General features: G+C 36.1%; 1 non-coding gene across 1 annotated transcript; it reads left to right on the top strand.

The window, feature by feature from the left end:
* Window positions 1-272: 272 nt before the first annotated feature.
* On the top strand, window positions 273-379 carry LOC113608314 (U6 spliceosomal RNA). The gene has a single exon (XR_003428301.1). It is a non-coding gene; the product is annotated as a U6 spliceosomal RNA (small nuclear RNA).
* The last annotated feature ends 12,701 nt before the right edge of the window (window positions 380-13,080 follow it).

Raw genomic sequence — 13,080 nt, 5'->3', positions numbered from 1 at the left:
GGATGTGGAGAACTTGAGAGAATTGGAAAGAGAGTTGATTACTTGTACAAGGGGTCACTGGGAAGAGCAGGGGGGGGCACACAGACAGGTCTGGACCTTTATCATTGTTAGAGGGTGAGATTAGGGAATTTGCTAGGTTTGGGTTTGTGATTTGTGAGGTTGGAATATTTCAAAAGGGCCATGCAGGGGACACATATAAACTTTCTTATCAGCCTGTCCGGATGCGGAGCTAACAGGAAAGGGGAAACTGAGGCTTAAGAGAAGTCAGTGGTATGCTCGCTTAGGCAGCACATGTACGGAAACTGGAACAATACAGAAAAGATTAGCATAGCCCCTGCACAAGCATGACACACAAATTCATGAAGCATTCCATATTTTTGTTTGGGGTTAGCGGATGCAAACTATTATATATAGAATGGATAAACAACAAGGTCCTACTGTACACAGAGAACTATATTCAATTTCCTGTAATAAACCATAATGGAAAAGAATATGAAAAACAATATATATGTATAACTGAATATATATATATATATATATATATATATATATATATAACTGAATCACTTTGCTGTACAGCAGAAATCAACAAAACATTGTAAGTCAACTATACTTCAATTAAAAATAAAAAGTTGGTGGTCCACTATCCAAAAATAGGGTCAAACTCTATTACATTGGTCTTTCCCTGTAATGTGTGACTTCCCAGGGGCTCCTAACTTCAGAAACCAAGGACAGCTTCCTTACAGACTAAAAGAAGATAAAGCAAGGAGTGCTAAGAAACCAGGCTGACTAAACAAATTTGGAGAACAAATATTAAGAATGTTGGGGTCTGTTCCCTGCATTCCTTTTGTACCTATTTCCTGAGCTAAATGTGAGATCACACATAGAGGAGCAGTGGAATGATAGAACCTCATGACCCTCAGATACAGCTTTTCTAAAGGGCTGGAAATTGTAGATGGTGTAAAAGGTTCTTTCATTCTTCCAAAACTATGTGCTAGTAGAGTATTAATATTTGTAGGACAGGAGCAATTATAAAACATTCATGATAGATTTCAAAATCAGGCCTCCATGTATATTCACTCATTCATATATTTTTTCATTCATTCTTTTTCAGTGAAAAAGAACCTATCTGTTTAGCAAGCCAGGTATTGATACTTTTCCATGTGCTGGGATACATTGGTAAGCAAGATAAATCACCTGTTCCCATGGAGTTTGTTTTTTGTGGGAGGTGACAGAATTAAAAAAACAAAACAAAACAAAACAAAACACAGCTTCATTTCTATTAAGTGTTATAAAGAATGCCAGGGTCTAACTTAGCCTGAGCTGCAAAGGAAGGCAGCCCTTGGGGGCATTGATGGCTAGCCTGAAACCTGAAGCATCAGTCCAGAAGGTCTTTGAAGAAGTTAATGCTCAGTGCAGGCGTTCCCATTTTCTAATTTTTGTGTTTAGCCAGCACTATATTTAATTGGCCAGATAGAAATAGGGCAAAAATTGAAAATGGGTCTCTCTGCCTCTGTAATGAATTAAATAGTTTTCCATAGCATTAGCTGTAAATGACACTACTGAACTGACAATTTCTTTCTTGTTTGGACTTCATTTAAACTTCTGAATGGTATTAAGAGGTTATTAGAGATTAATCTCCAATTAGGTATTCTGATAGCCCAAGAAATTGTCAAAGGGTCCCTCTGGCCATATTTTTTAGCATTAAAGAGATATTGAATTAATAATATTTTGCCATCTCTTCAGACCTTTAAACTCCTGTGACTAATGTCCAGTCATTTAGCCCACTTAAACAGAATGTCACACTCTGAGCCTTCCATTCTGAATAGGTCACCGTAGGCTAGAGCTCATTAGCGTTGAGTGTCCATTTCAGAAGCTGCAACAGTCACTCAGCCCCTATATTTTAAGAAAATAAGTAGAAAATTGTTTTCTCCCAAATGGAAGGGTTATGAAGACAGTGCCATATGTCATCATTATTGTGACTAAAAAATGTCATCTCAGCTCTATAGTGCTGTATAATGCTCGCACATAAGGCCACAAAATCATGTTGTGTTAGTAAGTAGGGCTCGTGGCACCATTCCCAGACCCATCTGGAGTGCTGTGGACAACACAGGATAGCATCCAAAGCCCCGTTTCAAAAAGCAGGAGCGGCTGGGCAAGGCAGTTGTGGTTTATGTGGGATTCTCCTCTACCAAAGCAAGAGGTGAATGAATTAGCCAAGTATTTGCAGTGAAAGTTTAAAGGGAAAGGCCAGGAAAGAATAAGGTGAAAAGAATCTCCCTCATTTTGTTAAGCTTAAAAGTTAAGTTTCTTTTCTTTGTCTCTTACACTTATTTTTAAGCTTACATCTTGATTAGACTATGAAAAGATATTTTATCACTTAGGGATTTAGCTGTTAACTAACTTTTTCCTTTCTTTACCTGGTTTCTGTAACTGCATTGCCTACTAGGCTAATGTGCAAATAATAATAATAAGAGTTATAAAGGTGTAAATTATAGGGCTTGACTAATTGTAATTTCTAAATTGGGAATTTCTAAGGAAGAGATATATGGTAGAACTCGTTAGTCGGTTTGGATTAGATGACTTTTATAGACATCTGTTACGTTTGACTCCCAATGTTGCTTCCCTCTTCTGGTAGGAGCTCCTCGATTTGATTTTCCTTTAGGGAACTGTGGTCTTCCCTCATCCCCACTTTTCTGCAGTTTTGCTGGATCTGTCGATGGCAGTAACTCACCTTCCTGAACCAAGAGTGGGTAGACATGTGACCCAAATTACACCAATAAGACTGCCCTTCTGCTATGTTTGAATTTTAAACAAAGAGACACAGGGATAGAAAACGGTTGGCCCTGGTTCGTCCCTATGTGGAAAATTGGAGAGAATTCCTATGAGTTTCTTCTTCCTTACGTTGCCAAAGCTGTCCTAAATCCTGTTATTACTGAGATCTTGTAAAGGATTCCCTTATTTTCAGAGCTATTCTATTTCCTTCCAATATATTCAATTTTAAGCAAAATTACTTCTGTGTATTGTGGTCTAAGAACATCAGCTGGTATCATGAAATCAAAACCTTCATCCAATCAGATAAGCTAAAGAAATACTTGCTTAGACAAAAACATTAGGAATATAGTAGATATAGCTGGTTGTATTATAAGGATATGATGTGTGTTGGTGGGGATGGGACATTAAAAAAAGCAGTGTGGGGTTTGAATTTGGAAGGTCTTAAATTCTAGAATCTGGAATTTGCTTTTTGATAAAGTACAGAAGAACAGAAAAAAAGGCAACCCTATTTCTATACCATTCCCATGACATCCATGGCCTCGTACCATGACATCTGTGGGTTTCAGTTATCTTATCTGAAGTGATGGAGGTGGGCTGGATGATCTGAAGATCCTGTTTAGTTCTTTGGTCATGTAATTATGTATTATTACCCTGTAGGCCATGGTGAAATGTTGAAAGTTTCTGAGCAGAAGAATGACAGAATAAAAACCATGTTTTAGGATCAATTTTTTTTAAATGACACTTCTGTAGTTAAAATTGAAAGAAAATATCTAAATTCTTTACTCATTATAAATTTGAAGACAGGTTTGTGAAATATCTAGACCTTTAGAGCAAGAAAACTACTTGGGATTACTAGATAAAGTCAAAGGCAAGTTAGTAAAGGGAAAGGCTGATCTAGCATATTAGGTGAAAATTTTATTAGGGGTAAGGAAAATTCATTTAAGAAAAGAAATTCTAATGGACGTGAAAAAAAATCAACAAACTTTAACAAAACTCCTTAAGCAGATACACATACTTTAAATTAATGATTGCCTAATAAGCAAGAGTAAACTTATTTTGATTATTTGAAATGATTTTAAACTTAGCTTGTATCTGACAGTCTTGAAATGTTGAAAGGACATTTAAAAAAATTTAAACATGCAGTTGGTCTCCCAGTCTGAAAACTATGCTGTTACCAATACATTTTCTAAAATATGTCTGCCTATGAAATATCACAGAGAAAAACGCACAAAACAAAAATCAAAATGATGAATTATCATAAAGACAACATCCCTGTGACTACCACTCAAATCAATAAATAGATCAGAATGTATAGCCTAGAAGCTGCTTCCTACCTTCTCTCGTCACTACTTCTTCCTTATCTCCAAAGGAACCATCATCCTGACATTTAATATTATAATCACTCCCTTGGTTTTACCACCTAGTCATGGTCTAGTTTTTTCCTGTTCTTTTAATTTTGTCCTAACAGAAATATATGGCTTCTTTCACTTAACATTATGGTTGTGAGATTCATCATTGTTGTTGTGGGAAGCTATATTTGACTCATTTTGCATACTGTATAGTAATCCATACATGAATATGTTACAGTGTATTTATCTATTACAATATTAATGAGTATGGGGGTTGTTTACACTATTGATTCTAAATCATACCACTATTAGCATTTACATACATATTTCTTCAAGCTCATGTACTTACCTTTATAGTGGGTACTTTTTAAAGAGTAGAATTTCTGGGCTGCGGGTTACACATATGTTCAACTTTAGCAGATAATGTAAAGACATTTTCTAAAGAGGTTGAAGCAATCTATACTCCAACCATCATTGTGTGAGAATTTTTATTGATCCACATATTTGACAACACTTGTGATAGTATTTTTAATTTTAGCCAGTCTTACACATGGGAAGTATTATTTCATTGTGACTTTAATCTGCATCTTCCTAATTAATAAGAGAGTATGTTTATTTTCCACTTACATGTCTTCTTTTGTAAAGTTCCTATTCACATCTTATTTCTTGAATCTTTGGCTTGATAACTTGATAACTTTCATTAGTTCCAGAAGGTTCACAGCTGTTATCTGTTCAGATATGATGGCTGCTCTTTTCTCTCTCTAGATCTTCTCTTCTTACTGTATGTATATTTTATGGCTGATCTCCTCCTTGTACTTTCTTTCCTATGTCTCTCTCTGCTTCATTCATTATTCTAAGTTGTCATCCAATTTACTAATTATTTTGTCACTTCTATTTAACCTGCTGTTAATCCCATCCACTGCATTCCTAACTTCGATTATTGTATTTTTATGTTCTGAAATTTCCACTAGTTTTTTTTCAATTTCTAGATCTGCCAATATTCTGCCACTTTGTCATTTATCCTCTTTAACATAATAAAGTGGTTGCTTTTTAAATCTATGATGGTCACTCTAGTATCTGGACCATCAGTAGGTCTGCTTCTGTTTCTTATTGTTTCTGCTGATTTGTTTCATATGGGCTTTGTCTCGTAATGTGCCTGGTTATTTTTATTTTATTGGGCCTTGTTTTGCAGAATTATTTGTAGAAATAATTTAGGTATCTGATATTGTTATCCTGTTGTACACGGGATATAGGTTTTCTTTCTAACCTGAGAGAAGCAACAATGGGATTCAGCTCTTCTGGAGATGAATTGCAAGTCCCTGAAAGGACCTGTCTGTTTCTCTTTTAAACTTAGTCCTAAGATGCAGCATTTCAGTATCCCTACCCAAAGCAAGGGAGATATGCTGGTTTTCCTCCACCTGCTAGCTTAGACACCAATATTTGTCCACTTAATCTAACAAGGTTGTAAAAACCATCATCAACCTATGGCTGCCATAGAACTGGCAAACAACTTTAAAAAAAAGTCCTTCAATTCCAAGCTTACCTCTCTGAGCCTCTATCTTCCTGGACTAGTGATTCTTTACTATTTTAATAGTAGTTCAAGCAGTTTTTAAATATATACACACATATATTAAATATTATAACTATATAGGCACTTTGTCCTCAGAGGGTGGCTTTTCCAAAATACCTAATAGACCTTTTCTGGAAATGAAAGTCCCTTATTTGGTTCAATCCATTTTCTATTCTACTACTATAATTATAATTTTAGAAGAAACCTTTGATTGACTATTCCCCTTTTCAAATATTTTATTAAATATTTCTGTTTCATTCATTCATTCATCCCATTCCATTTCATTCCATTTATAATAACATCTAAACAACATAGCTCATAATTTGTAGCTTTTTATAATTTAACCTTAGTCTTAGTTTCCGACTTTATATAATATCATTCCCTACCACATGCACTATTATTCTAAGGCTGGGAGACTACATTGTTCCCTAGTGACAAGGGACAGTCTAATGTTCTTGTGCTTTTAACTCATGCTGTTTCTTCAGTCAGAGTGTGCTTTCATTGTTTGGGGTAAAATCCTATTCATCTTTCTAGACAGCTTTTATGTCAACTCTTTTGTGAATGCACTACCTAAACCCAGCTCAAACATAGACACAAAAACACACAGCAGACCTGATCCTTCCCTCCTCACTTTCTAACATGAATTTCCATGTACTTTATAAGTGAACCACACTAACCTGTTTTCTGAATGCACCCTACTTCCATACCTTCATGCTTTTGCTCATAACCATCTCTTTGCCTAAAGAAGACCCAACTCATGCCTCAAAGATCCTCTATTGTTCCCTTTCTTTATTGCCCACAAGAGCTGAGTTAATACATCATTCCCATAGCACTTTGTCCATATCCCAATTATAGCAGTTTCTAGTTATTGTATTTATTTTCTGAACTATTGGTCATACCCTTTTTCTTCCTGAGATCATCTCTTGTTTTCTTTTTTCTTTTGCTCCTGATTCAAAACAATAATTGATGTACTCCTAATATGTGACAATTAATATCTGACTGATACAAGGAAAAATGCATATAATGTGTCTCCATTTCACTAGTTATGATAGTTTTTCACAAGTGGATTCAAAAATTCTGTTTATATAATGGACCCAAAGTTCAGGTCCTCACATTTTTATTTTTCATAATAATAGAGGAAAAATGGCAGGAATTAATAAAAGCCAGGCACAATTCCAAAACCTCATTTAGCCAGTGTTTTCTCTTGCTTCCACCAAAGTGTGACTAACAAATGGAAGGATGCTTTATTCTCTCTATTTGGGTTTTGCTTGTTAGCCTATAGTGGAGATTTCATTGAGCTGTGAAATTGTTGAAAGCATTCGTCTCCAAACATTAGTGGAATTAAGAATCAACTGGGAAAATTGTTAATATTGCAGATTTATGACCCTACGTGTCTGGTTCAATAGGGCAGTGCTGGAGCCCGGGAATAAGCATTTTGTTCAGTGCCTCATGTACTTCTACTTCAAGGATTCTGCTACCATCATTAAAAATGGTCCGCTTTTCATGTAGTTATTGTCCTAGAAATAAAACAAACTATTGGGCACAGAAGTAAAGCCTAAATAATCAGATGCTGAATTCTAGAAAGCTGAATAGAAACTGTCTTAGCTCTATTACATTTGATGTAGTAAGCAAAATGAAACTCTATTTTTCTATATCTAACGGCAACCAAAGGGGCATAAATACCAGGCAGCAATAGTTGTGGGAGGGAATTTATGAATTGCCTTAGAAACCAATTAAATATTGCTTAAGAAAAACAACAAGTCAGAGGAAGAGACAAACTTAAATTAAGAACATATGTTATCCTGAAAGGTATTTCTCTGGGCTAACATCTACCCCAATCCCCACAAATACTTTACTTCTAATAATTCCCCTCTCCTTTTTGTCTCCCTGCCATTCTTTTAAACGATGGTACTTAACTAAGATTATAATCTGGCAACTGTCTTTGACAGACCATGAATCTGTTTGTGGAATAGATGGATGAAATACAGACTAGAGATGTTGATTGACTCATAGGAACTTATTAATTTATTTCAGAAATATTGTCCAGCCAAATAAGTACAAACTTTAGTGCTTTGAAAATGTCTGTGGTTTGGTTTGTAATGGGGTGTGTCAGCACTTTTTAACAGATGGCCTCTCAAGTTTATGACCTTGATGGACACTTTTGGACAGAACAACAGTAACAACAAAACACACACATATATTTGCAAGTGTGGACCGACCTATACAGCCCTTCTACCTAAAAAGAGAAAGTATGTCACGTTTTTACAGTTATAAGCATTAATGTTCAATAGCATTTCTGCTCTCTTTTTTTTCAGCTTTTTATAGTGTTACTTTCAAACTATACCTGCCATTTGTATTAGGAGCATATATCAGAATTTGGAAAGAGTAACATGCTAAAGTGTGGGCTCAACTCATATGCTGTATATGTGAAGTTTTTGGCATATTTTGGCTTTCTGAATTCACCAAGTTGGCCAAGATGGAAATATTAATAGGAATATGTGGGGGCATTCTGATTTTATGGTATATCCGTAGAAATGGCATGATTGGCCAAGAAAGCATGTTTAGGATTCATATGTTTTAATTATGAGGTACGACTCTTTTGGATCTCATTTTTGGCCCAGTTTATTATTTTAGTTCTTTAAAACTAATAATTAGCATATGTAGATGTTAAGTGTTTTAATCTGGAACGTTTATTTTTTTCTTTTTAGTGGTTTATCATAAATGCAAAAGGGGATCAAGAAAAGAAAAAAAAAGTTTTGTGATCATGTTATAATTTATTGATGTAGATAGCAAACTCCTAATTTTTCATGGAAATAATCCCTCTATTTTCTTTATTTCCACCATTCATTATTTAATCAGTAAGGGGCAGAGGGACTATTTTAATTGTAATACTCTTTCCTCTGAAATCCAAGTAAGTACACTTCTAAAAGTGAAAGCTAGAGCATGTTTTTTATTTGTTTATTTCATTAAGTTTTATTTTGGGACTAAATTTATTTTTACTAACAGCAGTAAAAAATATAGTGCTAAGTGCAAGAGAGAGATTGAATGTGGAACTGATGATCTAACAGAAATACTCACTTGAGAATTTCAGAAAAGCATCAAAATCTGTGGGAACTTCTGAGAATGATTTGGTTTACATATAACGATAATGGGCTCACCTTTCAGGCGGCAAATATATGTATATTCTAAATCAGAGGTCATATTAAAAGCACTGATATTTATTTAGTTATCAGAGCTGTATTAGCATGAAAAGAATGATGTTTATTGTTCCCGACTACATATCCTGAAAACCTGTCTTTATAATCACGATAAGCAGCACAATCACACTTTACACAGGGCAGCCTTTAATGTGTATGGCCCTTACCTTGAAATGCAATGTTCAGTTTTTTTAAATGAGGAATATTCTGGCGGATAAGACTTATTTTTGTATTGCGTCTGTCAACTCATTCCTGCACACAAATGCTCTCTTTCTTCACCTTTATGTCTCTGCCCTACTATATTAAAGGATTGATGTAGGTAATAAACCTGACCTACTTCTTAGATTTAAAACTGCATCTGTCGGTAACTTACTAAAGAGTTTGATCTCTGATGAGCTAATCAAGGCTTATACTGTCACCACAATAGAGTATACATGGAGTCGTAAAATTGTTTCACCCTATTATGTGTAAATTGGAATAAAATGATACTAGCACACTGTCAGCACAAATGCTTCTAGAACTTTTTCCTGAAGAAACAGATCTCTTCCTAAGACACAGGACCAAAGTGAAAAGAACAGGACACCAAAAGCACCATTATCCACCTACTTTTTAAATAGAAAACATACATAGACATTTCTCAGCCCTAGTGGTAAGAATAACAGGAAAACATATATGATTTTTAAAAAAAACAGGTACATCTGAGTATATAGTCAGCAGCTTTAAGAAAGAAAAGTAACACTTTAGTTGGCCTTTTTGGATACATGACACACATCACTTCTTAAACAGAATAAAGGTCCCATGGAAGTGCTTTTTTATTTATTTATTTTTATCACTTGTTAGATGAAATACCAGTGGACTAACTGGGATGCTGGCTAGGCTGGATCCTGAACCATGATCAAAATTAATCATGCAGTCTGGAATTTAGTGACAAGCATTCGAACGCCACATTGAAAATGCCAGCATCTGCTTAATAGCATGAACCCATTCAACATCGATGTATAGCAGCACTAAGACGGAAAATGTTTTTTTCCTGAAAGTGAAATAAGTATCTATGTAACTAAGTCCAGGGAGAAGAAACTCATGAGCTTTAAAACTGAAGTAGTTTGGAGATTGCTAACTTACATTATTAAAATTAAATCGTTAAATTGTTTTTTCTGTTTGAGAGAAGAATGCGATATTGTTAACTATGGGTTTACTGGTTATGAATACCTACCTGCGTTTGATTCTAACCTCTTAAGTATCCATAGAGATGTTTAAACAACAAGGTACTATTTATGTTAGGCAAGATTCAGCTAATTATTAAGAATGAGGTGTCAAACTATTAACAGGGAGAGAATTGACTTTCTACTGTATTCTATACTCTACTCTTGAATACATGTACAAGTTATATCTTGGACAATGAAGTAAATGCTCACTCCACAGGCAAAATAAACTTCAGAGAGAAAAATTATCGTCTTTTTCTTGTAAGCGGAAACGTAGTTCAAAATTGGGGAATGTGTACCTTCACTATACAGTCATTTCTGCTGGAACAACATATTCATTTCTAAAAATCACTTTGCTGTGGAAAATCACACAATAGAAACCAGGGGGGCTTATGGGGGAAATGAGGGTTAGGTACGACACTGAAAAACTTTACTATTGGCATTATTTTATTATTATTATATATTATTGATGTGAAAAATAAAGTTAGGAACCTAATATGAAAATGGTAGCACAGTTTGACATATGTTAAATGATTAAGAAATACATGTATGCATGTAAGTATAGTACTTTATCTCAAAAAACTGCAGACGGTCGTCCGTGGAAGTGGGCGCCAGAAGAGTTGTGGTTTCTTTGGAAGGAGGAGGATCTTACATCCAAAGGAAAGCTGCAACACTAAATTAGGGTGGGTGTGGCTCATTTCAGAGACAGTGAACTGAGGTGCCTAGTAGATGTTTGAATAGCGTGTGTTTTGTGTATTCCTACGAAGCTGGGGTCAGCTGAGTGCCGCTTTTGTGCTTACTTCCAGCATCACCCAGACTGAGCAGCCCAGGAGTAAACACTATTCACAATAAACTCATTATTCCCTAATCTATCAGTTGAATTGGACCAACTTTGCATTTTCAAAACAAGCTGGTAGCAGAACTGACTCAACTGGAATCTGAGGAGATTTTAGTTATAAATATATGCCCATTATGTCATCAACTGGTTATGTCAAAATTCTAATATTCACAGAATATACTTCTGTTGAACATACTTTTCCTTAAGCTGAAAACTGTTACTAGGCAAAGGTTTGTTGCAATTTTGCTCTTGAGGTTTCCTCAAGTCCACTGACAGCCTGTCCTGTTTGAAAGATTACAATGCCTGTCAAATCGTTACAAAATTACTCTCCAAGGAATTATTTAAAAAATTGAATCGGTTAAGAATTATCAAGTAATACTTATAAGGAGAAGAGATCATTTTAATTGAATTGATACTATGTGCCAGGAACTGCTTTATACTCTAACTGCATCATCCATCTCATTTGTCATTCATTCAAGCCCCTGAAGATTGTTCTGTTAATACACCCATTTTACAGAACTGAGCACTACAGGGTTTATTTTTTTAACATCTTTATTGGAGTATAATTGCTTTACACTGGTGTGTTAGTTGCTGCTGTATAACAAGGTGAATCAGCTACATGTATACATATGTCCCCATAACCCCTGCCTCTTGTGTCTCCCTCCCCCGCTCCCTGTCCCACCCCTCTAGGTGGCCACAAAGCACTGAGCTGATCTCCCTGTGCTATGCGGCTGCTTCCCACTAGCTATCTATTTTAAATTAGGTCGTGTATATATATCCACGAAGTGGCTACTCCCTCACTTTGTCGCAGCTTACCCTTCCCGTCCCGGTGTCCTCAAGTCCATTCTCTACGTCTGCGTCTTTATTCCTGTCCTGCCCCTAGGTTCTTCAGAACCTTTTTTTTTTAGATTCCATATATATGTGTTAGCATACGGTATTTGTTTTTCTCTTTCTGACTTACTTCACTCTGTATGACAGACTCTAGGTCCATCCAACTCACTACAAATAACTCAATTTTGTTTATTTTTATGGCTGATTAATATTCCATTGTGTATATGTGCCACATCTTCTTTATCCATTCATCTGTCGATGGACATTAGATTGCTTCTGTGTCCTGGGTATTGTAAGTAGAGTTTCAATGAACATTGTGGTGCGTGGCTCTTTTTGAATTATGGGTTTTCTCAGGGTATATGCTTGGTAGTGGGATTGCTGGGTCGTATGGTAGTTCTATTTTTAGTATTTTTTAAGGAACCTCCATACTGTTCTCCATAGTGGCTGTATCAATTCACATTCCCACCAACAGTGCAAGAGGGTTCCCTTTTCTCACACCCTCTCCAGCATTTATTGTTTGTAGATTTTTTGATGATGGCCATTCTGACTGGCGTAAGGTGATACCTCATTGTAGTTTTGATTTGCATTTCTCGAATGATTAGTGATGTTGAGCATCCTTTCATGTGTTTGTTGGCAATCTGTATATCTTCTTTGGAGAAATGTCTATTTAGGTACTCTGCCCATTTTTGGATTGGGTTGTTTGTTTTTTGATATTGAGCTACATAAGCTGCTTGTATATTTTTGAGATTAATCCTTTGTCAGTTTTTTGTTTTGTTTTGTTTTTGTGGTACGTGGGCCCCTCACTGTTGTGGCCTCTCTCGTTGCGGAGCACAGGCTCCTGACGCGCAGGCTCAGCGGCCATGGCTCACGAGCCTAGCCGCTCCACAGCATGTGGGATCTTCCCGGACCGGGGCATGATCCCGTTCCCGCTGCATCGGCAGGCGGACTCTCAACCACTGCGCCACCAGGGAAGCCTCATCTCTATTCTTTTATCTCTGTTTTTTCTTTTGCCCTACCCACGTACATGGGGATTTTCTTGCCTTTTGGAACGTCTGAGGTCTTCTGCCAGAGTTCAGTAGGTGTTCTGTAGGAGCTGTTCCACATGTAGATGATGTATTTGTGGGGAGGAAGGCAAGCTCCACATCTTACTCCTCCACCATCTTGAAGGGCTCCCTGACACTATGGTTTAAAGTGAGTAATTTCTCCAAGTTCATGTAGCTAATAGGTGGAAGTCTAATTATATTAATATTCTGATTCAGGCTCTTTGACACCGCTAAGAGATAATTTTGAATTTTTGTTTCCTTTTTTTTTTTGATGT

Source organism: Aethalodelphis obliquidens, unplaced genomic scaffold, assembly GCF_003676395.1.
Source record: "Aethalodelphis obliquidens isolate GAN/ISIS:26980383/991018 unplaced genomic scaffold, ASM367639v1 scaffold52, whole genome shotgun sequence".
NCBI classification, from domain to species: Eukaryota; Metazoa; Chordata; class Mammalia; order Artiodactyla; family Delphinidae; genus Aethalodelphis; species Aethalodelphis obliquidens.
The sequence above is the reverse complement of the archived record's forward strand: the minus strand, read 5'-3'. Positions and strand labels throughout refer to the sequence as shown.